General features: G+C 39.9%; 1 protein-coding gene across 1 annotated transcript in view; it reads right to left on the reverse strand.

Moving 5' to 3' along the window:
- RAB31 (RAB31, member RAS oncogene family) overlaps nucleotides 1-13818 on the reverse strand; it is a 269429-nt gene that overhangs the window by 217870 nt on the left and 37741 nt on the right. The gene's annotated exons all lie outside the window — the stretch shown is intronic.

Consider the following 13818-nt stretch of genomic DNA (forward strand, 5'->3'; position numbering starts at 1 on the left):
CAAATCTCAATATTTTCCCCTAATTTCAACTATGCCATAAATTGATAATTGGACATTTAGAACCAGATGTCCTATAGGCATCTCAAACTCAATATGTCCAAACTGGGTCTCATTATTCCCCTCATCCCTCACCTCCACCCCCTTTTCATCTTAAAAGACACCATCACCCTTCTAGTAAATCACATTCAGAACCTCAGTATCATTCTCAAGTCCTACTCTCATTTACCCTACATATGCATTCATTCAGTTGCCAAATCTTGTCATTTTTATCTTCACAACACCACTCAGTCATATCTTCCTAGCATAGACCCCACCCTTGTCAATATCCTTATCCTCTCTCATCCAGACTATTGAAATAATCCTTTTAATAGTCTCTCCATCTCAACTCTCTCCCTACTCCAATCCATCTTTTATGCATTTAACAAAGTGATTTTCCTAAAGTTCAGATCTGACCAATAAATGCCAAGAGCTCCCTCTAGGATCAAATATAAATTCCTCTGTCTGGCATTTAAAGCTCTTTACAACCTGGTCTCTTTCTGCCTTTCCAGTCTTTTTCATGTACTGTAGGATGCAGCTATATTGGCCTGCTTGCTGCTTCTCATGTCATGCCCCATCTCCCATCTCCATACATTTATAATCTCTCGTGCCTGGAATGTGCTTCCTTACCTCCACCTGACAGAATCCTTAGCTTCCTTTAAGATTCTGTTTATGTGATTTTTCTTTTCATTGATCAAATACCTTTCTTATATATTTCTTTTTATTACTTGGACATTGATAGCTCTGCAAAACACTTTTCCCACCCAATCCCTTTCCATAATTCATCCATAAAGAAACGAAATATTTTTATCCACTTCAATCTAGTAAAAAACTTAAAATTTAAAGAACATACTTAATGACATTCAGACTCCACTTTATGAGATATATGATATTTTCTAAAGGAGTCTTCTCTTAGTCTTTCCCAATGGTAGTGCCTTCTCACCTAAAGTTATCTTGTATCTATTACACTTTGTATAATCTTATATATACCTATATATGTAGATGGTATTTCCCTACTTAGAATGTAAGTTCCTTGAGCTTTTTGTCCACAGTACTCAGCACAGTGCATGGCATATTGTAGATGCTTATTAAATGCTCATTGATTAGCTGATTGATTACAAATACACAATGACCTAGGCCTGGGACTGAGGAGGTGGTAGAGATAGTTATTTGTAAAATGTAGCATTTTCAGTATTTTAATCATCTCAAGTTGTTCACTGTTGCAGAAGCCCATTTTTTCAAAACCAATATTCTTCTGATGAGAGCTATGAATAATAGGGGGGAAAACCACTTACTGAGTTTTGAGAATTGATTGGCACTCTGGGATTTGTAAGTTCAGAGTAACAGGCATTCCCTTCTCAGTGCTGAGAATAATTTGAACCATTTCAATCTTTGAGCTGTGAGGAATTGAGTCATTTATTGAAGTTTTAGAAGAGACCTGTAGGGTCTTTGAGAGAGGTGAGTGAAAGTGAGGATTAGGGAGGTGGTATCTTTATCCTAGACTGAGATTTACCAGGTGAATTTGGAAAGCACCGGCAACCAGAGGTCTGAAAAGAAGAAATGGGAAGAGAAAACTGAAATGAGGCCAAAACTACAATGGAGAAGGGAGTGAGGTAGGTCATCAGGCCTCTGAAGGTACAAAAGAAACAGGCAGAGGCTGCCCATTACATTCACTTCTTCAAGGATTGAAGGAAGGTTCCAAAAAAAGTATTCTCTGTTCCCAACTTCCCCATCCTATATTTGTTTAGTAAGCAGATACTGTATAATATACTTTGCCTGCTTCTTTTACCTAGGTGTTTCCTGATTCCTGATCTTTCCTTGGACATTGAGGGATCAGGGGTTAGTTGGAAATACACACACAAAAAAATTTTTTTTAAAGCAATCGGGGTTAAGTAACTTGCTCAAGGTTAGACGGCCAGTTATTTCTGGGTGTGGTGCTGAGTATCTGAGCCCGGATTTGATCCAGGTCATCCCGACACTGGAGCCGGTGCTCTTACTCGCTGAGCCACCTGGCCGCCCCAATACACAAAAATGTAAATTAGGACAGAGAGCCAAACTTCTGTCTGGATGTTAGGAATTTTCCTCTATATAGCTTGCTTTGTATATGTTTGCGTGTTGTTTCCCCCATCAGATTATAAACTCTTTGAAGGCAAAGTATGTCTTTTGCTTTTTTTTTTGTATCCTTATCTCCTAGCACAATCCCTGGCATTGTTATTGTTGTTATTGTTCAGTCTCTTTGTGACCTCATTTGGGGTTTTCTTTGCAAAGATACTGGAGTGGTTTGCCATTTCTTTCTCCAGCTCATTTTACAGATGAGGAAACTGAGGTAAAGTGACTTGCCCAGGGCCACACAGAAAGTGTCTGAGGCAGGATTCAAACTCAGGGCTTTCCCAGCTGCCAGTCTAGTGCTCTATTCACTATGCCATCTACAGTTTAGTGACTTTTGTAGTATTCTTCTACATTGCTTTCTGAAATGGTTGGACGCATTCATAGCTCCAACAATAGAGCACTAGAATGCCTTGCTTCTCATAGTTCCTCCAGCATTTGCCATTTTTTGTCATTTTTGTCAGTCTGATAGGCATAAGGTGAAACTTCACAGATGTTTTAATTTACTTTTGTTTTCTTAATTATTTGGAACATTCATTCAGGTAGTGAAAGCTTGTAGTCTTTTCAAAGTTGCCTCTTGGTATCCTTTCACCTCTATCTTTTGGAAATGGGCTGTGATCCTTAGAGGAGAGAAGACTGTGGCCTCAGAGGAGGGAGTGAACCTCATTAATTTTCTTTGTTTTACTCTGGCTCAGCTTCCAGGTTGGCCCTGGTGAATACTGCTTTAGGAACCTGGCTCCTATAAACTACATATAAAGGTCAAAGAACCCTCTGAAAAATTGTATGGAGAAAATTGGAGACTGTATGATTGCCCTTTATGACAATATTGCTAAGATGATTCTTTTTTTTTTGCTTTTTGGAAGGGGAAGGCAGGGCAATTGGTGTTAACTGACTTGCCCAAGGTCACACAGTTAGTAAGTATTAAGTGTCTGAGGTCAGATTTGATCTCAGGTCCTCCTGACTCCAGAGCTGGTGTTCTATTCACTGAGCCACCCAGGCACTCCTAAGATGATTCTTTATAACTTTGCCATGAAGCATAAACTTTTAGTTGTAGCCTTTAAAAAAAAATGTGCTATGTTATCAGGTTCATACTACTGACTCCAATAATTGCATAAACTGTCAAAATCTATCAATATCTTTTCAGAAGAATCTCTTCATCAGGTCTACACTTATTTATATCTATAAGCAGCTATATTATAAATTGGACATTTTGTTGTTCAGTTGTTTTGTGACTCTTCATGGTCCCATTTGGGGTTTTCTTGGCAAAGACCCTGGCAAAGGTTTGTCATTTCTTTTTCCTGCTTATTTTACAGATGAGGAAACTGAGGCAAATGGGATTAAGTGAATTGCCCAGGATTACACAGCTATTAAAAGTTTTTAAGTGTCTGAGGCCAGATTTGAACTTGGGGAAATTAGTCTTCCTGACTTCAGGTCCAGGACGACCATGACCATGACCATGGACCCCCCCCCACTATCTTTTTAGATTGATGTCACATTAATCCCCCTCACATACTTTACATTCCAGCAAAACTGACTTACTCAATGTTCCTTGTACACAATATTTCATCTCCAACCTCTATTCCCCACACCTGGTATTCTTTTTCTTATAAACTCTATCTCTTGGAACTACTACCTCTCTTCAAGGATTGGCTCAGATACTACCTCCCATAAGGTGTTTTTCTTGGAAGTTGCCAGGAAGAAGGTTTTAGGCTTTAGGTAAGGAGTAGGGGGTGATGTAATGTTAAGGGAATTTGAAGATTTTCCCTGTCCCTTAATAGGCCCATGTCACCTGCTTTGAGTTTGGGCCCAGCACACAGCTTGAATCAATGGAGCCCATGGTGGGAGGAGTTTGCCAAATAGGTGGAGTGGGAAGGGTGAAGTAGGAAGAGGAAAGTGAGGCAGAGCTGAGAAGAGATAGGAGAGAACTGAGGCAGAACAGTTAGTGTGAGTGAGAGAGAGAGGAATTTTGCCTATGAGAGCTTGTTTGTGAGGAGGCCTAATGGAGAAAAGGCTTGGGGATGTCGGTGTTCCCTGCATCAGTGATGTGTATAAACTTCCTTGTTAACATGGTATAACTGGCTTTCTGGTATCTGAATAAATAACTTGGTTTCATCTTTGAGAAAGAGAGTGCTATATTTTGCCATTCAACCCTGAAAATACATCTGCATATTCATAGCAGCTGATATGGGTATTGCATTAGCAATATAGGTGGGGGGAAATCCAAACAATTAGAGCTATCAAAAAATAGAATGGGTTTCTTTTGGAGGTAGAGAGTTACCTCTCACTGGAGATCTTTAAAGAGAGGCTGGATGACAACCTGTCAGCAAGGTTGTAGATGGGCTTCTTTCTTGGTCAAGTATGGGTTGACCTAGCTGTTATATACCCAGCATGGAATCTCAAACTGACAAAACCAGAAATTTAAACCACAGTTTCTGATCTCTATTCTTAAACTGTCAAGATTGTTAGACCATATTCACAGAAGAATCAAAGACAAAGGACAAATCAACCTATAGCTTACTCTATAAGTGTTGTTCTAAACCTTTTCTTTTCCAGGAACTGACATAAACTCTATTTGTCTGCCTGCAAACATCACAGTGGTTAGAAAAACATACTTTGGGAATTTGTCATGTGTCAGTATTTTTTCAATGTCTAGTAGAAACAGAAAGAAGTTTAATGCCAAAAAGTTTTTTGTCTTGGCTTTATGGACATTTATTTTCAAGAACTTTTTTTTAAAGCCCAGAACATTTTGAAAGACTGAATGTCTTGTTCTTATTTTTATCTGTTATTTTATTTGGGAGCTAATCTCTTAAATAAATAATCTAGATTTTCAAAGGCACCAACTAACCTCAAGAGCACTGGATGCTTTCCCTTCTCTCGTCTTAATATTAATTACAAACACTGAGCCCCAGAGAGGACATAAACTCTTGCAGTAAAGAAAAAAAGGAAAATGAAGACAATGATCCCCTTTTTCCTCTCTAAATCCAGTCAACCAGCACTTATGAGGCACTTACTGTGTGCTACACTCTAGGGATACACCAAAAAACCAAAAATATTCCCTGAATTCCTCTACTTGGCTTTGGTTGTAGAGGCTTTGCCAGAGAGGACAACCTCCTGAGAGTAGGTTGATTTATTTGCCTCAGCTTACTTGTTTGATATACTTTGAGAATGGGCAGCTTATAATAGCAATAGTTCATATTTATGTAATGAATTAAGGTTTGCAAAGTGATTTATAAAAGTAGTGTATGCTTTAGATTTTCTTTCTCAACACCCACTTATACTGGGAGGCTGGGTCACTGGACTATGACTACCACACCTCCCCTTGGGGTTCTAGATTACCTCGAGGTGTTTGAGGGTATCTTCATAATATGATTGCTTGTGAGCTCCTACCAGTGTGCAGAATGTCCCCATGACTCTCAATTCATATCTATTAGTCATCCAGACTTTAGCTTTTAGAAAGAGGTATTTATCATGGTTGTATAGTAGGAGCACTCTGTACAAAGTGTTTCCCTTGCCCCCACCCAAAGTCTATGACACACTTTCCTATGTCTGGGAAAAGTGGACTCAAGTACAAGCTCAGAGAACACATTTGGCAAAGGGGTAACTCACATTTCCTGGATGCTAGGAGTTCTTTTTTCCCCTTCACTGGGCATTCATGGAGTTCCCCTGTTTTGTTACTGGTTTCCAATGCAGATATTACTTTATCTGTCCTAATCAATTAATTAGTCCAGGGACATTGTTAGGACTAGTATACTAATGGGAATCTCCCAGGGGAAAATAATAGATTCAAACAAGAGTAAGACATTCAAAATCCTATGACCTTCCAAAGTTCACAAAGTGCTCCTCCAGTTAAGGTGGAGAAGGGGAAGAGAGGATACTACACTAAGGGAAAGACTACATTAAAAAAAGGTCTAACTTCCAGGAATAGGGAAGTGAGAGCCCTATTGCACTGACCTGGTCATTCCACATCTGAATTATCGAATTCACTTTGGGGAACCACATTTTAAAAAGGGCAATGACAAACTCTATTGCATCCAGAGGAAAGCAACAGGAACAATGAAGGCCTTTAATTCTATGATGTATGAAGATCAATTAAAGGAACTGGGAATGTTTAGCTTGAAGAAGGTTGGTGGGGCGGGTGCAAGAGGACATGATAGTTGGCCTTAAGTATTTGAAGGTCCGTCCTGTTTAAGAACAGTTAGACTTCTTCATCTTAGCCCTGGCAGAGAGAACTAGGAGTAATGGACAGGAGTTCTAGAAAGGCAGATTTAGGCTCGTAGTCAGAAAAAACTTCCTAATTTTATTTTTCAACAGTCATGCATTTATTTTTTTCCTATTCCCTCCCCCACTAGAAAAGAAAGAAGAAAAGCAAAGCTCTCATAATAGATATGCACAGGCAAGCAAAACAAAGAGATCAGAAGAGATCCAAAATAGAGGGAAAAGGACCTATAAGTAAATATGTGTGTGTGTCTATTTATGTATATGTGGGCATATAAATACACATATATGTGTGTGCATATATATATACACACATACCTACATATATACACACAGAGAGAGGATCCTTTTGGTACAGCAAGGAAATGGGAAGTGAGGGCATATTCATCAATTGGGAAATGGCTGAAGAAATTATGGTATAAAAATGTAGTGGAATATCACTGCACTGTAAGAAATGATGCAGAGCAACCTGGGAAGACTTGTATGACCTAATACAGAGTCAAGTGAATAGAATCAGGAGAATAATTTATAAAATAACAACATCTTAAAGAAAAATGACTTTTAAAAATTTAAAAACTCTGATCAGTGCAACTACCAACCACAACTCCAGTGGACTGATAATGAAGCATGCTATGCATCTCTTGATAGAAAGATGATAGACTCAACATGCAGAATAAAACTTGTTTTAGAAATGACCAATGTAGGGATTTGTTTTTGCATGCTTATGAACATTTGTTAGAAGTGTTTTTTTTCTTTTTTTCCTTTTAATTAGGGAGAAATTGGAGGGAAAGGAGGAAAAGTGATACAGTTGGCAAAAAATAAGAAAAGAAAGAAGCATTTTTTTAAATGAACAGAAACAAAAGAAAAAGGTTAGAAGGAAACACAAACAAGCAGTACAACATTGTAAGTCATCTTGAACTTACTATATACTTAGAAAGAGAAGCAAGTTGTATTTTACAGATTCCCAGCTTCATTTACAATCTTCTTACTCTTCTACTTTGTATGTGGACATTTGGTAAGTTCTGAGTTATAAAAACATGAAAAAGCACATTTTCTTAATGCCTTTTGTCTTCATCATCACATACATTTTACACCTAACTCTCTCCACACTGACGAGAGCCAGGATATGGAGGGTCTTGTTTGTGCAACAGCCAAAAAGAGATGAGACAAGTGCTAACAGGGATGGAAGGGTCAAGGATTTTTGTTTGTTTTTTCAGCACATGGGAAACATGGGCATGTTTGAAGAAAAGTTGGGAATGAAAGAGTAGACAGGGAGAGACTCTAACTTTATAATGGTTGACACCTATTCCATGTCTGTAATTCTTCCCCTCCTCCACCTCTTAAAAGCCCTGGTTTCCTTCAAAACCCAAGTCAAGTACATGTACCTTATACATGAGGATTTTCCTGATGCCCTCTGCCAAATTACCTTGTATTCACCTTTTTAAAAAATATATTCTCCATATACTTATCTAGGCACAAGTTGTCTCCCTTGGTAGAATATATCCTCCAAGAGGGCAGGGACTCTTTCCATTTTTGTTTTTACATCTTTAGGGTCTCCAATAGAGCCTGACCCATGGTTGTCACTTAAAAATTCTAGTTTATTTATTATTGTTTAATCTTATTTTTTTTTAAGCAATCGGGGTTAAGTAACTTGCTCAAGGTTACATGGCCAGTTATTTCTGGGTGTGGTGCTAAGTATCTGAGCCTGGATTTGATCCCCAGGTCATCCTGACCATTAGAGCCAGTGCTCTTACTCGCTGAGCCACCTGGCCACCCCATTTAATCTTATTTTAATGTTATTTTGAGGTGTTTTTAGAATTCTCTACATTCTTGTTAATTTCACAAGTTTTTTGTTTATTACTCTATGCTAGTGTGTATGGATTGAGTGAGTCCTTATGTGGCTATCCATATTGTCTAATATAGTGCTGGATACAGAATAAGTGCTTAACAAATATTTTGTTGCTGAAAAAAATAATTGAACAAATAACTCTATTACAGAAACCTTGTCTATCAAAGTGTGCGATTTTGTGAGGGAGAACCCCCCATTTTGCTTTGGGGGTTTGCTTATGAGAAGGACCTTTTGATTCTCTGGACAGGACTCTGAGTAGCCCATTGTTAAGGAATCCCCCCTTCCCCCCACTTCTAGGAGGTTTGTGTTCTCTCCATCTGGTGCTGTATGTAGGTGGCTGTATTACTTGGTTTTGGTTCAGACAGTAGGAACCCTGTCTGTTGAATCTCTGTGCTAATTTCTCTGCTTGTATTTTCTACTTATCTATAATTAAAGTAAGACTGCTGACCCTTTTAAAAGTTGTTTTTCCTTTAGCAAAGCAGATCAAAGAACCTGTGCTAGCAGGCCATCCTGGGTGTGCCAGGGTACTTACTAATACACTGATAGAAAGTGAAATAAGCAGAACCAGAATATAACAATATAAATGGAAAAAAAACTGAACACTGTACAATCATAATGATCAAGCTTGGCCCTGGAGAAAAGTTGAGAAAAGGTACCTTACTCTTTCCCTTCTTTCCAGAAGTGGTAAACAACTGCATATACTTTCAGATAGAGGCTTTACAGTTTAACTCACTCATTTTACAAATAAGGAAGCTGAGACAGAGAAGTTACTAAAGGGGGGAGGAAGGGGGAGAACTTGGAAGTGGTGCTAGAGAGCAGGAAGCATTTCAACTCCCCTCTCTCAACCACTGAGCAGAGGAGAATGAATGAAGGTATAGCCCGTACTGGAAAGAGTGTCATTGGAGGAAGTCAGCTTTTAGTTAAGAGATAGTAGATGATGGGAGACAGCAGATTGGAGGAGGGGATATCCTGTGGGACTGCTATTTTGGAGTGGTGGGTAGTGGAAAAACAGGGAGAAAATTTGTAACTCAAAATCTGGCGGAAACGAATGATGTAAATCAAAAGTTAATAAAGCATTAAAAATAAAAAGAGATACTGTAGTAGATGGAAGGAGGGATAGTTATGCCCAGCCCAAGTATCTTACCCCAGCTAAACATGTCTAGATCCTTCAACCAGTATTTGCTCCTTGGATAAGAAAGTCTTCAGACTGTGAGTGTGCTAGCACCCTGAGCCTTCCATTTCCTGCAGGGTGCAGCAGGTTCCCAAGGAAAGGCTCCTAGGGACCAGACTGGGTATATGCCATCTGCCTCAAAGCAACCTCTTCCATCTGTATCAGCATAAGGCATTTTTAAATTCCTGCCGCCAGCCCAATCTCCCAACTCAGACGTCGAGGACTCTAGTGTGAAGAAGAGTAACCCTCCCTTCAACTTCAGGGCTCCCATCTCCTGCTGTACCTGACCTTTGAGGATATAGGAGTGATGTTCTCTACTCAGTGAACATTCTCATGCCTGCTCATACCTTTCACATCCCAGTGACTCTGGACTTCTATAGATCATAATCCAAAGCCCATTCTTTTACCCCCTATCACCTGATTCCTCATTCCCACCCTTTCGATCCTCTCACCCCAAAGTTTTATCCTGCCTCCATTGTACCTTCTGGAATGTCTGTTCCATAGACGACAAACTTCCCTTCACCTTAAACTTGTTTCTCTCCCACTCCTTCCATACAGTAAATGTCTGAGGCAGAATCTGAACTCAGGTTTTCCTTATTCCAGACCCAACAGTGTATCCCAGTGCCACCTAGCTGCCCTCAGAGTAGGTGAAGCAGGAGGGATATATTTGTAAATTAAAATGATGTTAAAAAAAATAAAAGCTATCAATAAAAATAAGGGAGGAAAATAAAACTGTTCACATCCTATGACCACTCTTTGTATGCATATTTTTTTAAGTATAAGGCTGTATATGTGTGTGTTTCTTAGGGCACACGACCCAAAGCATGCTCTAACATATTGAAACTGCATCAATTGGCTATGAGTGCACTTGGAAACGGTTTCAGACACTAACAACAATTTCCTTCCCATGGACCCTGTTTTGAAGTGTACTCACTTGCCAAGGTCAGTGTAAGCTTTTGGCAAAGTGACAGAATGATAACTTGCCTTTTTCCCTCTCTGTTCCCCAGAGGATGGCTGAGCACGAATCCTGTTTTAAGGAAAGTCATTGCCACGGCCCTAGACCTCATTCATTTTCTAGTAGGAAATGACCCACACATTTATGAATTGTTAACTTTGCACCTAATACCAAATGGGAGCTTTATATTCACTACAGATGCCCTTGTATAGCACCATTTGTAAAGGCAACAATCATTCTCCTTAATTCAGTAGAAGACTGAGAGAGGAGCCTTAAAGGAAGGTCGAGGTTTTATTGTCCAGGAAGCCCACTTCTTTTGTATACATTGCCAAGTAAGGATAACATGTCCTTTTTATGCGCAGCCAGTATATGTGTATTGCCAAGCAGGAATAAGACTCATTTGAAAAACACCCAGTGTGCTTGGTGCCAACCAAGTAGAGGTTTGGATTCTGATCTGTCTGGAGAGGCCCAGCTGGTGGATGTGTTTTTTTTGGTGTGGTTTCTCCTCACAAGTGTGTGTGTCTGAGAAACCTATTTATAACCACTTTGCAAAATAGGACTAACAGACACATTTCAGCAGAATAGGAGAGCAACACAATGATTGCATTCTAATTCCTACCAAAGACTAATCACAGGTTGAGGTCACAACCACCACTGAAAGCCAGATGTGGAATTATGAATTTTATTCTTCCTGGTTTTCATGACAGTGCTGAGGCTTTAAGAGCTGAAAAGCATAGTTCCAGATGTATGACTTTACTGATGTTTGAGCTGGGGTGAACCAAGTTGTCTGAGTTTCATAGTCCTAGTCTTTGATTCATGTGCTAGACTATCCACTAAACAGTGTAACCCCCAAGGAGGATGAGTGTCATGTCATGTCATGTCATGTCATGTATGCATAGTGATGATGGCAATATATGGCAAGGGTGGGATTAGGGATTCACTAGTATTGTCAACAAAGGTTGCAATTAACAGTTCTTTCAGTGTTTGGTTTTCTCAATAGCTAACTATTTATGATGCCTCAAATTGGCAAAAGACTTTGTTATGAATGGATTTTTTCAGCTTGGTGCAGTGGATAGAGTCTCAATGAGATCTAGGTTCAGATCTTGCTTCTGACTCTCATTTGTTGTGTCTTTGGGCAAGATACTTAGGATTTAGGTGCTGCAAATAGTCCCCTAAGATATGGTTACATGATGAGATCTTTACTCTGAAATCAAAGATCTTTTTTTCATGTAAACATGTGGAATACAAGTGTGAAAATGACCATCCTATGGAATATGCCTGTCAGCTATCGGTGGCCCTTGGAGGGCAGAGCTTTCAGGCCTAACTGCTTCCAGTGTGGCTTGTGCTTTGGCATCTTGATAAAAGGCACATGCAATCAGAAGCCTCTGGTTAGTCTCTGGTTGATCCCTATGTGTTGACACCTCCCCCAGGGGGGAGGGGAGGCCAAGGTGTGTGTGTGGGGAAAGTTCTAGTTGGAGCTCTATGAACTAGGCTTGTTCCTGAAATGTAAGCACTACCCACTCAGTGGCATTTAAAGGAAGAGACAGCTTCTGCTCTTGCTCGCTTCTGGACATCTGGCTTGGGTTTGGATAGCTTTCTCTTTGATCTCCTTTAAGGGCAGGGAGGGGCTTTCTACCTTCTGGCAGTTACGGTCTGTAGCAATAGTATGTGCTTATCTAAGTGAGTCAGCAACTAGATTTTAAACTCCCAGATGCCTCTTCTGCTTCTTGTTTCTTCTCTTAAGCACAGGTGACAGTACAGAGATTCAGGGATGGGTGTAGTCCTAGCCACATCCCTATGAGTTGGAAAGGCCCCAACTCCTGGGCTCGGGTATTGGTTGTTTAGGGAGACATGCTTCCTGTAGCTACTATAATGTTCCTTAGAGGAGAAGATGGCTACTTACAGGAACATGAACTATCTCCTCACTCAACAGAGGATATGAGTGACTCTCTCAGACAATAGAGAATCATGGTAAGGGTCAAAGGATTGTTCAGCAGTCCCACAAAGTGTTTCATATTTTACTGCTTTAATTATCAACCTTTAAAGAGAGTATAATGTGTTATAGCATCATGCTTATGAGTCTTTTTTTATTTTTAAGCAATCGGGGTTAAGTACTTGCTCAAGGTTACATGGCCAGTTATTTCTGGGTGTGGTGCTGAGTGTCTGATCCTGGGGTTCGATCTCCAGGTCATCCCAACACTGGAGCCGGTGCTCTTACTCTCTATGCTACTTGGCCGCCCCTGCTTATGAGTCTTTTATATTTTAATCATTTCTTTTGCAGTGGAGGAAATAATAATTGTCCTATACCTGACATACTCTTTACACAGAGTACTCTGATAATCTGTTTGGGGGAGATCTTAGACATAGGCCAAAGCTTAGAGTTATTTCAATTAATGAATGAATTAATTAATGTCTCTGGGCCAGCAGCTCTAACATAGGAACTGGACTTTCTATTTCATCAAATTTAAAATTCTTCCCTGTTGCAGATCTCAATAGGTAAGTATAGGGAATTGCCTGGGATATATAAAGGTAAATAGATTTGCCCAGAAAAAAGGTCCCAGATCTAGGGAAAAGGTCCCAGATCCAGTGCAAAGGGGTTTAGGCAAGGTTCACGAATTGGTGAGGTCTGTCACTCGCTAACCTATTCCAGTACACAAATCCTTGGCAGACTAAGGGACCCGTACCTAGAAGTGATGTTCCAGAGTCAGGTGTGGTCATGGGCCCTAGTCTGTCTACTGAGAAAGTTCAAAAGCAAGCAGTAGCTCTGTGACTCAGATGCCAGAAGAAGAGCACAGTCTCAGTTACAGATCTAGTCCAGTCAAAAGACTTCAGAAGAATGACCATGGTAGAAATCCTAGATCAAAGGGAAGCCTACAGTTCTGTCACTCTAAACCAACAAACTTCCTGTCTGGCTGAGCCCCACAGCAGTACACTGAAACTCCAAATGGGGCAAGCCCGCAGGCCTGTTGCTCAAACCCAAACTCAGGTAAGGAACTTGCAGAGTTCAGACTGAGATGGGAGGAAGGGGATGCAGCAATCAGACTTTTCCCTCTATCAGACCATTTTGAGAGCACTGAAAGCTTGAAGGTTTCCAGTCTGAACTCTAGAGTAACACAACATTCGATAGCTCAAGAAAGCAGCAGTCATTCCCCCTCAAAAGTGTGCAGAACCCAGCCCCAACATAAAGTCCAAAAGCAGAAAGGGAAGTGTAAGAACAAACAAACAAGAATTGCACAATAAAAAGCTATTATAACAACCCCGGACACTGAAGACATAAACCCAGAAGAAGAGAATGATTCTAAAATATCTACAAGCAAAATCTCAAAGAAAAACATAGCTTTGGCACAAATTCAACTAAGATTCCTAGAAGATATGAAGCCAGTTTTTTTTTAAGAGTTAACATTTTTTTAAAATAAATGAAATGAGAGAGAAAAATTGCAAAAGAATCTTGGCTCTAGAGGTACAAAACTTTGTCCAAGCAACAAA

Source organism: Petaurus breviceps, unplaced genomic scaffold (genome assembly GCF_028583685.1).
Source record: "Petaurus breviceps papuanus isolate PSGF00001 unplaced genomic scaffold, PetGlider_PUasm1.0 38, whole genome shotgun sequence".
Taxonomy (NCBI): domain Eukaryota; kingdom Metazoa; phylum Chordata; class Mammalia; order Diprotodontia; family Petauridae; genus Petaurus; species Petaurus breviceps.